Source organism: Schistocerca nitens, chromosome 2, assembly GCF_023898315.1.
Source record: "Schistocerca nitens isolate TAMUIC-IGC-003100 chromosome 2, iqSchNite1.1, whole genome shotgun sequence".
NCBI classification, from domain to species: domain Eukaryota; kingdom Metazoa; phylum Arthropoda; class Insecta; order Orthoptera; family Acrididae; genus Schistocerca; species Schistocerca nitens.
In genome coordinates this window covers 69,687,863-69,704,622 of record NC_064615.1, presented here as the reverse complement: position 1 = coordinate 69,704,622, position 16,760 = coordinate 69,687,863, and positions in this window count along the sequence as shown.

Below are 16,760 nucleotides of genomic sequence, written 5' to 3'. Positions count from 1 at the left end.
CACGATTGTCACAGTGAAGGAGAATTTTATCATGCCTTCCTCTCAGCATATTGGTCTCAAGCCACACAAGACCGAGTAAAACATAGCATCATAATGATGAAACATTTCGAACAATCTGAATTTTCCAGTCTTGTCAAATATTTTGAAGACATGTTGCACAAGAATCAGTACCTGTCAAACCCATACAGCCCCTCAGAACTCATCTGCATTTGCTTAATCAAATTACCTGAACTTTTACGACATATTAATTTGGCAGGACGTTGCAAAGACGACATTGAAGCTTTTCAGGGACTCTGACAAGAATTAGAAATTGACACTGACAATCGCGGAACGCGAAAACAGGAACACAACAAATGCAGGTCACATCCGTCGCAATTCCGCGATGAAAGAAACAATAACTGGACACGACAAGGCTATTCTCACAACACAAATCGTGACCAAAACAGACACCACCCGTATGACAACCGTTGGCACAGTAGTAAGAGTTACAGAGAAAGATCGCATTTCCGTAGTAATGAATATAACATAGAAACAGACAATATGGCAACCAGAACTATTATTATCACGGGAGACAGAATAACTTCAGACGCAACGGTCCACCGTGCAGTGATAATTCAGGGAGAAATTCTCCACCACTAACTGACAAGAAAGAAACTACAGGAACTACCGACATGACGACAGACGATATAATCGTAACGACAGACTTGAATTGCATCAGAACTGGCGAGAATCAAACAGAGCAGGGCACTCTCGACAAGGTGACTTTGTAGAAGTTAGGTCTCCTAATCCTAATAACGACGCGCGCCAACAAAGAAACAGACAATGACTCGCACCGGCAGGCAGCCACGTGCGCCAGCTGGGCTTGAGAAAAATAACATAAGCTAACCTTGAGAAAAATTTGAGCATTCTTTACCGATGTACCATATACCTCATGATAATTCCATTGAAGCTGGAGCTCTGCATAGTAGGAAAAGAAAAGGCTTGCACCATATTTCACGTGTAAAACCGTTTATTGAAAGATAATCTGCTTTTTAACTTAGTCTTTGCCATAAAACTTTTCGCTTCACGCTACTAGTACAATTTGTCACACTGAGAAACTGTTAACATGCAACAATGTTTTGAAGTTAACTATCCAGCCTAGAACCTAGGGAACATTTTAAACAGAAATTACGAATGCATCGTTATAGTGAACAGTGTTGTTATTTGTACATTCTTGCTTGTTAGTTGCACGATTACGTAACGACTATCAGGCTTACATACTTAGAACATGTACTGGCACTGCTAATGAGATTTTAATGCAACATTTTGGTTTACTTGAAAATACATTCTGGATTTAAAGTACATTCTGTGACATAGTAGATGACACAGTGGTTAGTTTATGTGACAGCTACACGATTTTATCACGACGCTACTAATGAGTGACCATTTACAATGTTGCTTTTGCGGTGTTTCTGTTTTATATCTGCACAGTTTTTCTGAATTATTCTGGAAAGTAAAACATGTTTTAGTAGTAACTTTTGTGGTATAGCTACAATGAGACAGCCTTTTTCGTAGCAGAACAATACATTACATTATAGTACTTTCTTGATCACGGTAAGGTACGTAATAACTACGATATCTATACGCAAAGCATTTCGCTTTCGTTTATGATGAGGTAAGTACGTTGATTTCAGCAGAACTTTGCTTACAGAGGACGATAACTACGACACTTCCACAGAGATTATCTTACAACAAGACGCACAGTTTAGCGCTACAGTACACGTATTTGAGTGATTAATTTTGTACTTAAAACATTTATTTTTTAAAGATTTTTGAATTACAAAGAAAGTTTTCCGTGATACATTTCATTCCATTGCTGTAAATCTGTAACACCTGAGGGTATAATTACATTAATCGTCAGGGGGGTACACGCTTACTTTGTGTACCATGTGTGTGGCAAGCACAAGGAGCCCTAGCTAATATGGTATTTGCTTATACAACTTTACACATCGGTACCATATTTCTCTAACACATAAATTACACAGCTATCTGATCATTTAACTGAGAGAGACAAACATTTATTTTACTACATCAGTGACAGATGTTTACATAATTACACCGTTGGATAACTTCACACTTACGAAATTGTATTTTATCTGTACTTTGTGAACTGTTCATATTTTGTCAGAACCATTGTGATACTATGAGAGCTTTGAATGATGTATTTGGTATTGGATCATGATTTTTAAAGTGCGATTGAGGTAGATGACACTATTGAAATGAGCAGAGAATTTTTTTTAGGTTTTGAAATTATTGCAGAAAGCTACGACGTTTTTGAGATTTGGCTGAGTTTTTATGATGTTATTATTACGATGACAATGTATATTATGCTGTTGAGGTATGTTTATGATCAATAAGCTGATGCTATATGAGGAATTTGATTATTATGATGAAATATTGAAGAAGTGTCGACAAAAATTTATATGTGTAATAAGGTAAGGAATAAGGAGTAGTGGTTAGGGACTCTGATTTATGAAAAGGATGTTGGAAACCAAGAATCGTACTTTAAGAGTTATGAAATGTGTGTATATGCGTGAATGTATCACAATGCCGCCGAAAATTTTTTGGACACTGTTATATTTACAGGATTTTGTTTCTACACATTTGTAACGCAAATTTTCGACCTGTGAAATTTTTATATGAGACTGTCACTGTAGCAGAAACTGCTGTCGTAAATATGTCGGTAAGAAAGGTAAGTGACCGTGACGTAATGCATTGTGAGCTGCCAGGTGTGCCAGCCACCTTGAGGAAAAGCCATTAGGTGGAGAAGAAAGAGGCCATTATCCTCGCTACTGACATTTCTTTGTAGAAAGCATCGCAAATATGACACGCTCAAACTTGAAAACATGATTACACTGTAGAGTTCTTAATTTATATTTACTGAAATGAAATGATGAGAAACATTTCACATCTATTGTCTTGCTAGTTGGAAGATTGTTTACTGCATTATGAAATGCCATATGGTTAGTGAATGACATTTCACGCCTAGCTTTGCCTATTTTGTTTAATATCTAGTTTCTAGCTGCACTGCAGCATTGGTTAAAATAAAATTTTATAGATGTACTAATATAAATATTTTCTGTCTACAGATCCAGTAAATAATAGATTTGTGATATACTTCCAAAAAAAATGAGGGAGCACAAAAAGACATTTCCCTTCACAGGAACTGCATACATAATTTTCTTTTCAATACTTGGTAATTTATTTCATAGAGTAAGTTTTTGTGGTGCACCACTTTAATTACATAGGCATTAAGATGTGAATACACATTTCCCTCATCTGCGTTGTTGTCTTTAGTGTACTATTTTTTCTGCTTGTGGGTCTGTCATGTTTAGATATAAGTTATTACATTTACTGCTTCTAGCTTTGCCAATTTGCATTTTTTTCGTTGCTGTTTGTATTAATTGTTTTTTGCTGCTGCATTGCCTCGTCCCTTAGTTTAGCATCTGAGGTCAGTTGATTTAAGTTAGGTTAAGAGGGGTAGACTATATAAGAGAATGAGTTGCAATGAATTGGAAGAAATGCATTGAGACGTTATATGAAAAAAGCACAGAAAGCAGGTATAGATAGGACTTTTTGGAAATAATGAAGAATGAAGGGAGATCTCCGAGAAGTAAAGAAAGTTTTGTTTGCAAAATACTGCAGTAAAACAAACCCTGTCCTTTCCTTGTGTTATGCACTATGTGTTTGTGTACTCTTATATATTTGTGTTCTTCCTGTCTTTATGTGTTTAGCTAATACGATTTATGTTGTAGAATTTTTCTAGTACTAAGGTACATTCACTATGATGAGGAATACTGTTATCCTCAAATATAATTTGCATTAATAATATGTTATTCACTTTGTAAAGATGTTTAGACATTATTAATTCTGTTCTGTTTGTATGCTCAAGTGTGAAATTAATGTTTCGAAAACTATTCTCATTATTTTATATATTTACTTATGTCATAATTCCTGTAACACTGATGTACATGTTTATTTCTATTCTTTTGTAAAGCCTGTTTTACTACAAATGTTACCTGTATTGTTATGTTCTTTAATGATGTATTTTGTACCTTTGTTATTGTATTCTTATGTTATAAAATTGTAATTGACACCAGTTCATCAAATTAAGTAACTTGTAAGTTACATTTCACTGCACACGTTTCTGTTGGTCATAGTATATGGACAATATGTGAGAAGTAGGGACTGTTAGTGTTTGGACGTGTGTTAATAAGTCAGCAAGGGACTGATTAATAGCATTGCTGGTTCTAAGGACATTTCAAAAAAAATTTTTCGTGAGTGCACAAGTGGTGGTTCATGGACTTGCTATATTGTCCGCAAGACTCTTCGATGGTGATTGTGCACCTGCACAGTTGCAACAGATGGCTGCTGGCCGTCTGTACAAGGACTACAGTGGGTCTGAATCTTTGATGGCCCACCAGTACCATCATCTCTACAAGGACTACAGTGGGTCTACGCCTTTGATGATTCACCAACACCATTATTTCTACAAGGACTGCAGTGGATCTGCACCTCTGGTGGCCCACCAATACCGTAATCTCTAACAAGACTACAGTGGTCTGTTCTGTGATGACCTGCCTACCAATATTCTTCAAAACTTCGACTGACTCTGCTGTGGGTTTGCTCTGTTGTGGCCCATTACCTGTCTGCATGTCAAGAGTCAGCACTGTCTTTCCGTTGGAAGGACAACACTACTTCTTCAAGACTGCATGGAAATCCACTACATCCGTGTGCATTTTCTTTTACTGCTCAGACTTTGAGAAAAAAAACACTGCTATTTTTCTGTGATGAACGATCAGGACTGTCTTTATGGACTGTGAGAAAATTTTAGCTTTTGACCAACATTGTATCAATAAGTGTGTGCATTTGATATCTTTGTTATTGTAATTATGAAAAATTTCTTCAAATCTGTATTGGCCACTGCCCAAAACAATTTGTAAAATTTTTTGTGGGGAGCATGGGGGCTATGTAAGTAGGCTGTCTAGGTTTTTATATTGGTAACGCCACGTAGCGCTCTGTATGAAAATCACTGGCTGTGCTGTGTGCAGTCTGTGGCTGGGTGGCATTGTTGTAATATTCGCTTTTGTAGTGTTGGGCTGTTGGCTGTTAACAGCGCGTAGCGTTGCGCAGTTGGAGGTGAGCCGCCAGCAGTGATGGATGTGGGTAAGTGAGATGGCGGATTTTTGAGAGCATCAGAAACAGTACATTTGTAAGAATAGATGTCATGAACTGTTATATATATTATGACTATTAAGGTAAATACATTGTTTGTTCTCTATTAAAATCTTTCATTTGCTAACTATGCCTATCAGTAGTTAGTACCTTCCGTAGTATGGATCTTTCATTTAGCTGGCAGTAGTGGCGCTCGCTGTATTGCAGTAGTTCGAGTAACGAAGATTTTTGTGAGGTAAGTGATTTGTGAAACGTATAGGCTAATGTTAGTCAGGGCCATTCTTTTGTAGGGATTTTTGAAAGTCAGATTGCGTTGCGCCAAAAATATTGTGTGTCAGTTTAAGCACAGTCATGTATAATTTTTCTAAGGGGACGTTTCATAGCAGACGACTGAGATGATTATTTCTACATCTACACCTGCATGAGTACTCTGCAATTTACACTTACGTGCTTGGCACAGGGTTCATGGGACCACTTTCAGATTATTTCTCTACCTTTCTGCTCTTAAATAGCACATGGCATAAACGAATAGTTAAATCTTTCCGTGCAAGAACTGATTTCTCTCGTTGTGTTACGATGGTCACTCTTATGTAGCTGCGAATCAACAAAATGTTTTCTTGTTGGGAACAGGAAACACCTTCGTGTTAACGATTGTCGTCCCAACTCGTATCATACCCGTGACACTCTCTATCCTGCTTCGCGATAGAAAAACAGGAGATTCGCTTTTTTGAACTTTCTCGATGTACTCCGTCCCTTTTTTGAACTTTCTCGATGTACTCCGTCAATCCTCCCTGGTAAGGATCCCATACTGCGCAGCAGTACTCCAGAATAGGGCGGACGAGCGTAGTTTAGGAGGTCTCTTTATCAGATCTTTACATTTTATAAGTGTTCCGTCAATAAAATGCTGTCTTTGGTTTGACTTCCCCACAACGTTTCCTTTATGGTGATTCCTATTTGCGTTGTTCGTAATCGTAGCCCCTAGGTATTTAATTGAACCGTATATCTTTACATTTATATGTTTTGTCGTCTAACCGAAATTCAACAAATTCTTTTTTATACTCATGTGGAGGACCTCAAAAGTTTCATTGTTTAGAGGCAATTGCCACTTTTCGTTCGATAGAGATAACTTGTCTAAATCATCTTGCAACTGGTTTTCATCTACTGATGACTTTACTAGACAGTAAACTACAGAATCTTCTACAAACAATTCAAGAGAGCTGCTCATGTTATCTCCTAAATCATTTGTGTAAATTAGGAATAGCAGAGGGCCTATAATACTTCCTTGGAGATCAGTAGGCATCACTTTTGTTTCAGCCGTTGAGTTCCCTTCAGTTGCTACAAAGTGTAGCCCTTGTGCAAGGAAATCACGAGTCCAGTCGCAGAACCACAAAAATACTCCAGAGGCACGTAATTTGATTATAAGCCGTTTGTGAGGAATGGTGTAAAAAGCCTTGTGGAAATCCATAAATATGGAATCAACTTCAGATCCCATATCATTGTTGAATGGAATTAATACTCTTTAGTAAAGGTTATAAGCTGAATGTATCCAAAAGTAAAACATAGGTAATTGAATGAAGCCGAGTTAGATCAATCAGTGCTGAGTGAGTTAGATTAGGAAATAAGATGTTAGAAGCAGTCAGTGTAAGTATAAACGTTAGGAAGCATTTTCTCAAGTTGTTTGTCTAGAGTGTAGTCTTGTATTGAACTGAAACGTGGAAAGACAAGACAAAAAGAGAACAGAGGATTTTGAAAAGTGGAGATACAGAAGAACACTGAAGGATTTGAGAACATATATTGTGTTCGAACTTTATGGATTACCTCGAAGAAAACGGTATATTGTTGCATAGTCAACATGGGTTTAGAAAACATCGTTCCTGTGAAACACAACTAGCTCTTTATTCACATGAAGTGCTGAGTGCTATTGACAAAGAATTTCAGATCGATTCGGTTTTCCTGGATTTCCGGAAGGCTTTTTACACTTTACCACACAAGCGGCTCGTAGTGAAATTGCGTTCTTATGGAATATCGTCTCAATTACATTACTGGGGTTGCGGTTTCCTTTCAGAGAGGTCATAGCTCGTAGTAATTGACGGAAAGTCATCGAGTAAAACAGAAGTGATTTCTGGCGTTCCCCAAGGTTGTGTTATAGGCCCTTTGCTGTTCCTTATCTATAGAAACGATTTAGGAGATAATCTGAGCAGCCGTCTTAAGTTGTTTACAGATGACGCTGCCGTTTATCGACTAATAAAGTCATCATAAGATAAAAAGAACTGGAAACCGATTTAGAAAAGATATCTGATGGTGCGAAAAGTGGCAGTTGACCCTAAATAACGAAAAGTCTGAGGCCATTCACATCAGTGCTAAAAGGAATCCGTTAAACTTCGGTTACACGATAAATCAGTCTAATCTAAAAGACGTAAATTCAACTAAATACCTAGGTATTACAATTACGAACAACTTAAATTGGAAAGAACATATACAAAATGTTGTGGGGAAGGCTAACCAAAGACTGCGTTTTATTGGCAGGACACTTAGAAAATGTAACAGACCTACTAAGGGGGACTGCCTATACTACGCTTGTCCGTCCTCTTTTAGAATACTGCTGCGCGGTGTGGGACCCTTACCAGATAGGACTGACGGAGTACACCGAAAAAGTTCAAAGAAAGGCAGCACGTTTTGTATTATCGCGAAATATGGGAGAGAGTGTCACTGAAATGATACAGCATTTGGGCTGGAAAACATTAAAAGAAAGGCGTTTTTCGTTGCGACGGAATCTTCTCACGAAATTCACCAACTTTCTCCTCCGAATGCGAAAATATTTTGTTGATACCGACCTACATAGGGAGGAACGATCACCACAATAAAGTAAGGGAAATCAGAGCTCGTACGGAAAGATTTAGGTGTTGATTCTTTCAGCGCGCTATACGAGGTGGGAATAATAGAGAATTGTGAAGGTGGTTCGATGAACCCTCTTCCAGGCAGTTAAATGTAATTTTCAGAGTATCCATGTAGATGTAGATGTGGATTACATGGTTATAAGCAGATGACTAATGAGAAGGTAATGAGTCAGACTGAGGAAAAAATAAATTTGTTGTAAAAATTGACTCAAAAGAAAAAAAAATATCAGTTGATAGAACACACACAGAAGCTTTGGAGGATCGTCAGTTTATTAATGGGCGGAACTGTTCGTAGGACACACCCAGAACCATCAGAGGATAGTCAGTTTATTAATGGAGAGGACTATGGGGTGGCAGTTATAAATCGTAATAGCGTTTCACGTCTGCAATTATTAAAATATTTTTTTTAAACATTGTTTTTTCTTATCGAAGTACGTCTCCCTTCCTGCTGAAGGGAAGTACGACGCACATAGTACAGTTTATTTTTATTCGACACGAGCGAGTGAAATTTCTGGTTCTTATCCACGCGGTGACTTTCTAAACGCTAACAAAACATACTCGACTTGGGCAACGTCACATTGTCGATTACATAAACAGGTACAAAATCGGCACCCTAATAGCCACTTTATCGCGCCGCTCTTGAATTATGACAATGTAACATTCCGCGACGCCCACAGATTACCATACGCGTTACTAAAATGCAAACCGCCGCGTTGAGCAAGGCTCATTTCGCATGCGGACCGGGGCGGCGCCGCTACGTCACGGCGTGGGAAATGGAACGGCCCGGGCTGCGTCCCGCGGGTGAGCGGGCGAGCAGCCGCGTCTGGCAGAGGGTCGCGGGTCGAGTCCCGACAGCGGCCGCCGTGCTCGCGTCTTTCCTCACGTAAATTTCCGAGCGCGGCCGCTCAAGCATAAATCTCGAGGTTGCAAACGAGGTAGTTGTATCCCTTTCACCACGGAGCCTACCACGCAAATTACGAAATAAGACCAGAAGTCGCTGATCTAGTGTTCTTGAGTTCCTTCTATCTTACAAGGTCACCACCGCCAGGCGGTATCGAGACACTAGACAGTAAAGAAACTGAGAATATTGATTGAGCACTGCTGAGGCTCTGCAAACTAGTAATTATTCAAATTCACTACCGTTTGCGTTACCTTTAGATGTTTTCATAAAGTTTTAATTACCACCACGAAAAAATCAGGCTGCGACCACGAAGTTTTATGATGTTTATATTGTTACCCTACATACGAAGTGCGTGAGAAAAGTAATGAAACTGTTTTTTATCTACCAAAACTTTTATAATATTTTATTCAAACAACAATGTTGTCCCCTTCAAAGTAGTTCCCTCGAGCAATTTCAGTCGCTGTTCCGAGTCTTGCTGGCAGCGCTGAAAGGCCTCAACTGGTAAGGCCTTTAACATGTCAGTCACATTCTTCTCAATGTTCTCCAGAGTCCTAAAATAAAGTCCTCTTAAGCCATTTTTCAATTCCTGCTCAAATGATTCTAAGCACTATGGGACTTAACATCTGAGGTCATCAGTCCCCTATACACTACTGGCCATTAAAATTGCTACACCAAGAAGAAACGAAGATGATAAACGGGTATTCATTGGACAAATATATTATTCTAGAACTGACATGTGTTTGCAGTTTGGGTTCATAGATCCTGAGAAATCAGTATCCAGAACAATCACCTCTGGCCGTAATAACGGCCTTGATACGCCTGGGCATTGAGTCAAACAGAGCTTGGATGGCGTGTACAGGTACAGCTGCCCATGCAGCTTCAACACGATACCACAGTTCATCAAGAGTAGTTTTCAATTGGTGAGCGATCTGGAGAATGTGCTGGCCAGGGCAGCTGTCGAACATTTTCTGTATCCAGAAAGGCCCGTAAAGGTCCTGCAACATGCCGTCGTGCATTATCCTACTGAAATGTAGGGTTTCGCAGGGATCGAATGAAGGATAGAGCCACGGGTCGTAACACGTCTGAAATGTAACGTCCACTGTTGAAAGTGCCGTCAATGTGAACAAGAGGCGACCGAGACGTGTAACCGATGGCATCCCATACCTTCACGCCGGGTGATACGCCAGTATGGCGATGACGAATACACACTTGCAATGTGTGTTCACCGCGATGTCGCCAAACCCGGATACGACCATCATGATGCTGCAAACAGAACGTGGATTCATCCGAAAAAATGACGTTTTGCCATTCGTGCTCCAGGTTCGTCGTTGAGTACACCATCGCAGGCGCTGCTGTCTGTGATGCAGCGTCAAGGGTAACCGCAGCCATGGTCTCCGAGCTGATAGTCCATGCTGCTACAAACGTCGTCGAACTGTTCGTGCAGATGATTGTCGTCTTGCAAACGTCCCCATCTATTGACTCAGGGACCGAGACGTGGCTGCACGATCCGTTACAGCCACGCGGATAATATGCCTGTCATCTCGACTGCTAGTGATACGAGGCCGTTGGGATCCAGCACGGCGTTCCGTATTACCCTCCTGAACCCACCGATTCCATATTCTACTAACAGTCATTGTATCTCGAGCAACGCGAGGAGCAATGTCGCGATACGAGAAACCGCAATCGCGACAGGCTACAATCTGACCTTTATCAAAGGCGGAAACGTGATGGTACGCATTTCTTCTCCTTTCACGAGGCATCACAACAACGTTTCACCAGGCAACGCTGGTCAACTGCTGTTTGTGTATGAGAAATCGATTCGAAACTTTCATCATGTCAGCACGTTGTAGGTGTCGCCACCGGCGCCAACATTGTGTGAATGCTTTGAAAAGCTAGTCATTTGCATATCATAGGACCTTCTTCCTGTCGGTTAAATTTCGCGTCTGTCGCACGTCATTTTCGAGGTGTAGCAATTTTAATGGCCAGTAGTGTACTTAGAACTACTTAAACCTAACTAACCTAAGGACATCACACACATCCATGCCCGGGGCAGGATCCGAACCTGCGACCGTAGCAGCAGTGCGGTTCCCGACTGAAGCGCCTCGTATCGCTCGGCCGCAGCGGCCGGCTTTCAATTTCGGGAAAAGAATAAAGTCGCGAGGACTCTGATCAGGTGAACAGGGGAGTTGTGAAACAACAGGAATGCCTTGTGAGGTAAAAAATTCCATGAAGCTAGTGGGTGTGTGACGTGGGGCGTTGTCATGATGCAGCGTCCACTTTTCTGCACCGCCCGGTCTCATTCGATTCAATCTTTTCCTGATTCTTTCAGTTTATTCTTGAGGGACAAATTCCCCAGGAACAGTTTCTCTATGTACGATACTCCTACCGCTAAAAAAGCAAGTCAGTATTATTTTCATCCTTGATTTGCTCATTAGAGCTTTTTTCGGTCGAGGAGACGTCTCTGTGTGCCACTTTGCTGCTTTGTCTCAGGATCGTAAACAAAAATCACCTTTGATTTCACGGCTGAACCATTCGTTGTCATTGGCAATCCTGTCAAGAAGATTAACGCACACATTTCGTCGATTTCCCCTCTGTTCAGTTGTGAGGATTTTCGGCACCTTTTTGGCCCAAACATTTCGTATGTGCAAAACTTCACAGAAAAGTTGTATTCTGAAAGTGTTTAACAGGTCACCCGTCATCCTTATCGATAAACGTTGGTCTGACCGCACAAGATCACGTACGCTTTTTTGAAGTCGAAGGTCTCCCTGAATGAGGTTCATTTTCAACATGCTCTCCGCCTTCAAGCCAGTTTGCTAGCAAAAAACTTGTACTCTTGATAAGGGACGTTACCCTAGGCTGTTTCAACGTTTCGAAGATCATACTCGCAGATTCCCCAAGTTTAACAGACAACTCGATGGCATAACGTTGCTGTAAATTCCGCTGTTCCATTTTTGTAATACCCAACAAAAACACCATTTCACTGATGGGCGCTCTCAAAACTCGGATTAAGCATCTGGAAGTGGAGAAAACGTCGGTTTACACGAGCAGAACAAAACAGCATTTCCAGATCGCTCGCAGTGTTGTCAGGCTCATTACTTTTCTCACATAGGGGTAGGGAGTGGGGGATGAGACAAAGTTTGGTAACTCAAAGAAGCAGCAGGTGTGACTGTGTCCTGTGCGAAATTGGCAGGGCCGTTATCGTGGAGCCAAAACAACCCATTGGACAGCTTTTAGCGACGCTTTATCTTGACAGCCATCTGTAACCTCGCCTGTTCGGTAGTATGCTTCAGTGGCTGTTTGCCCCTTGTGAAGATAATTTGCTACCACCACATCATGGAAGTAGGCCCCCCCGCCCCCCATCCACCCGCAAGAAAAGAAAAGGTACTCAACCATTTTCGGCTGTGGTGAGTCCACATGTTTGTGTTGGGGTCATAGTAATAAACCCAGCACTCGTGCCTGGTGATTCGGTGGCTGCAACATTTGCGCTGCACTTGATTCTGTCAACTGTCTGAATGTGTAGGCTCGGGGAAGAGAGGACGACGACCCTTGGTATGGTCAAAACTGACAGAACGGGCAGTGTGGGTAACACGTTGACCAGAAGCCGCTATCGGCTAATGAGGGGCCGGGAATTGTTGTGTTCTGCAGTGGCGGATATTTACTGCCCTGAAAGAGAACGGAGCAGGGAGGTGGTGGTTCACAACACTGGGAGACACAGAACCCTGTAGCACGGACAATGCAGGGGGGAGGTTGCACTCCGATGGGTCGAAAAAAATTCGGTGTAGCGTATGTGGCACAGGAGTGTCGGGGGTGGAACAAGGCAAAAAGACATCCGTTTTAGTACGAAGGAACGCGTGGAGGCACAAATGATGGTCGCAAGCTGATCTCTGAGGAATCTCCTCACGGGAAGTGCCAGGATATGCTTCCCACCAAAAAGCAGAGACACATATTTGAGAGGCGGAGAGATAAGGGTGTAGGAGGGGAAACAAAAACTTCCAGAAAATCTCCTGAAAGGGGTATGATTTTCAGGCGATTGGCTGGGAGATTGATGTAGTAGGAGGTAATGTTTCTGTAAAGGCAGCTGGGATTCGTCGCCTGAGTACAAACGTAGACGCCGCATGTCCAGGAGGGAGCGAGCGTATGGCATGGAGACACTTCCATGCGTGGGTGGAAGACACTACCCTCCGGAGACTGACTCAGAGACTTCGCTGGCGAGACCCACAGCGGAGAAACTGGCAAACAGATTTTGAAAAGTGTTGATTTCGCCACAAGGAATGCATGAAGTCATTTCTCTGTGAACAGAGTTGTTATTCTGTTTACTCGAGTGCCGATTCTTTACCTCTCTGTGGAGTCTGACACATACTGAAGTGCTTCTTTACAAAAGAATGCTCGAATTGAATTTCTGTTCCTAGATAGTGAGCAAGCGGAAATCTTGCCTCGTGTTCTGTATTGTATTGAGGTAATTTCAGCCTTTGGAGAGTGCGGACAGCACATTGCTTCCACTGCGTAGGCAGCTAATTACGGGTACTGCATGTACATCATCTGCGCAGCAGGCAACGCCCCAACAAGCAGATCATCGATGCAGTATAACTGCTGTCTGTACGTCAATATGTGATATGCACGCTTCAGTTCAGCGGATAGGGAAGCACTCACAGTAAATGTGCTGAGTTCCATTTGCTTAAACAAAGTCAAACATATGCTCTGCTAGTCTCGAAATTACATTTAGAATAGAATCTGCTATTGTGTACTCCATATTTGCACTCTATATGTTTTTTCAAAAATGGTTCAAATGGCTCTGAGCACTATGGGACTTAACAGCTGAGGTCATCAGTAGAACTTCGAACTACTTAAACATAACTAACCTAAGGACATCACACACATCCATGCCCAAGGCAGGATTCGAACCTGCGACCGTAGCGTTCGCGCAGTTCCAGACTGAAGCGCCTATGTGTTTTTTGAGAATAAATAATTTGCGGTATCCAAGTTGTGTCTCACTGTAGTGGCATTCCGATAGGAATAACTGCTTTGATTAGCTAAACTGAAATGAAGTCAAACCACAACGCGATACTTCGTTTCATGGATATCCCTAAATGTAGGCTGCCAATGGCTGGATCGTCTTACTCAATTATAGGTGTGAAAATTACATTGCGAAGACAACGTTAGGCAACCACTCAAACATATGCTATATGTTTAATTTTATTTTTTTCCACTATTACTTCCATTGTGTACACCGGTTTTCAGACATTAGGGTCTCCACATTTCTTGCAATTCCCGGTTCTTCGCACAGATATGGTATGCCACTCTGTTCTTCGCCATTGAGACCTATTTGATCAGACTGGAAACGTCTACACTACCTAACCACAGTGGTGATTAAGCTTTATTATCGTATACCTCCATCAACTCAGCATGGATTGTTACAGCGGTGTTCCCCTCGAAATGTAGAAAACTATTCTGAGCACGCTATTCAATGTAACCAATTAGCTGCGCGATTTTGTTTTAGTACCCTAGCGATTTGCTTCGGTACTGTGACGGGGGGTTTCAGTGTGTACGTGGACAGCAGACATGTAACTGCAAATAAACTTATTATTTCGGGGTGATGACTTATTATCGTTTTAACATTGCGCAATTATGCCAGGTGAGGGTCGCTGGACAGATGGATATCAGTCCAGCGAAAAATCCAAAGGCTCGAGATTCAACCGTCGGTCAGTCCTGGCACATTTCTATCAGTTATCGCTTCTTTAATCCCTGAAAATTATTTGCATGTGTGAAAAATGGGAAGATGCCTGTGATTCAGGATTCGCCGTAAAGTGTGGTTCCCCTTATACACTGAGGAGACAGAAATGATGGGATAGCAATATGCACCAAATGGCGGTGAAAAGGTTTCCGACTGTTTATGGCCGAACGATGGGAATTAACAGACTTTGAAAGCGGAATGGTATTTGGAGCTAGATGCATGGGATATTCCATTTCCGAAATCGTTAGGTAAGTTTTCTGAGATACACAGTGTCAAGAGTATGTCGAGAATACCAAATTTCAAGCATTACCTCTCACCGCGGACAACACAGTGGCCGACAGCTGTCACTTAACGGTTGAGAGCAGCGGCGTTTGCGTAGAGTGGTCAATGCTAATAGACCATCAACACTGAGTGAAATAATCGCAGAAATCATTGTGGGACGTATGGTGAACGTATCCGTTAGGACAGTGCTGCGAAATTTGGCGTTAATTGGCTATGGCAGCAGACGACGGACGTCAGTGCCTTTGATAACAGCATATCACCTCCAGCACCTATCGTGGGCTCATGGCCGGCGCAGACCGCACGATGCCATGGACCCAAGGTTGTCAAAAACACACTGTGCAAGCTGGTGGTATCTCCGTAATGGCGTGGGCTGCGTTTACATGGAATGGACTGGGTCCTGTGGTCCAACTGGACCCATCATTGACTGAAAAGGATTGTGTTCCTCTACCTGGAGACCATTTGCAACCGTTCATGGACTTCGTATTCCCAAACAACGAAGGAATTTTTATGGATGACAGTGAGCCCTGTCACAGAGCCAGGACCGTTCACGACTGGTTTGAAGAACATTCTGGACGATACGAGCAAATGATTTGCCCACCCAGATCGCCGATACGAATTTAGATGGCTGAAGAACAACTAATTTAATGTACCCTCTTAAAAAATCTTACCAGTAGCAATATTTCAGCACCAGACGTTCCCACTGGAGGTGAAGCTTTCCCACTGAGACCTTACCTATTGCGTCCATTTCCAACAAAGTGTGTAGCGGAACATCAAGAAAACTTCAGTACTAATCTGTCAAAAACTAGAAAAACCACTGAATGTGCTTTTGGAACTTTACAGACGAAATGGCGAGTTTTAGGAATATGTTTAGAAGTAGTGGTGCTGAAATATTGCTACTGGTAAGATTCTTTGAGAAGGTATATTAAATTACTTGTTCTTCAGCTATCTAAATTCACCGATCATTTCTTTTTCTTCTTGTCTCTACATTAATGAATAAAACTTTTTAAGGCATGAGAAACATCTTTTACAACTACAGTAAAGTATTTTACATAATTCAAGGAAGTCGATCCACTACGCGGTTGCCATTTTAGTTCCACTATGGCGCCCATCTATTACTCCGATGCAGTTCAGTAATTTCCATAACAGAATATATTCTTCTGCTACATTATTGAGGTGTTCTTCGGTGGGTCAGGCATTATCTCATGTCCAAACTCTAGAACAATAGCCCAACATGGGTCACAAACTAAAAAGTTAACAATACAACTTCCAAGTCTAAACTCAAATGTTGTACGTCTAAAAAGGCCCCTGTTGGCAAAAACCTGAAAGAAAATAGAACAAAACGTTTTGGTACGAAATAATTCAATATAGTTAAAATTAACAAGTGCATAATTAAAGAAATAATTAATAACTTTAATTATAATGGAAGTACCTAATTAAACAGGTTTGGCAGTAACATTCAATGTAAGAGCAAATCCTATTTATTTATGTCTTCCCATTATAAACATTAAAAAGTAGCAGAACTTTATTATTTTGGTCCTACACTTAGGAACAGTTTTCTTAAGCAGTAACCTTTTGTTTTGACGAGCTAAATTCTCGTTTTTCTGTGGAACGAAAGTAGAAAGAAATGGAAAGTCCTAGAAGATACGTTCACGGAAGAAGGGGAAATTCGTAGCTCTCATATAATTCACTCAGAACGTTGTTCTTCCGAGTCCGACTGTAGGAAACATTACAACGC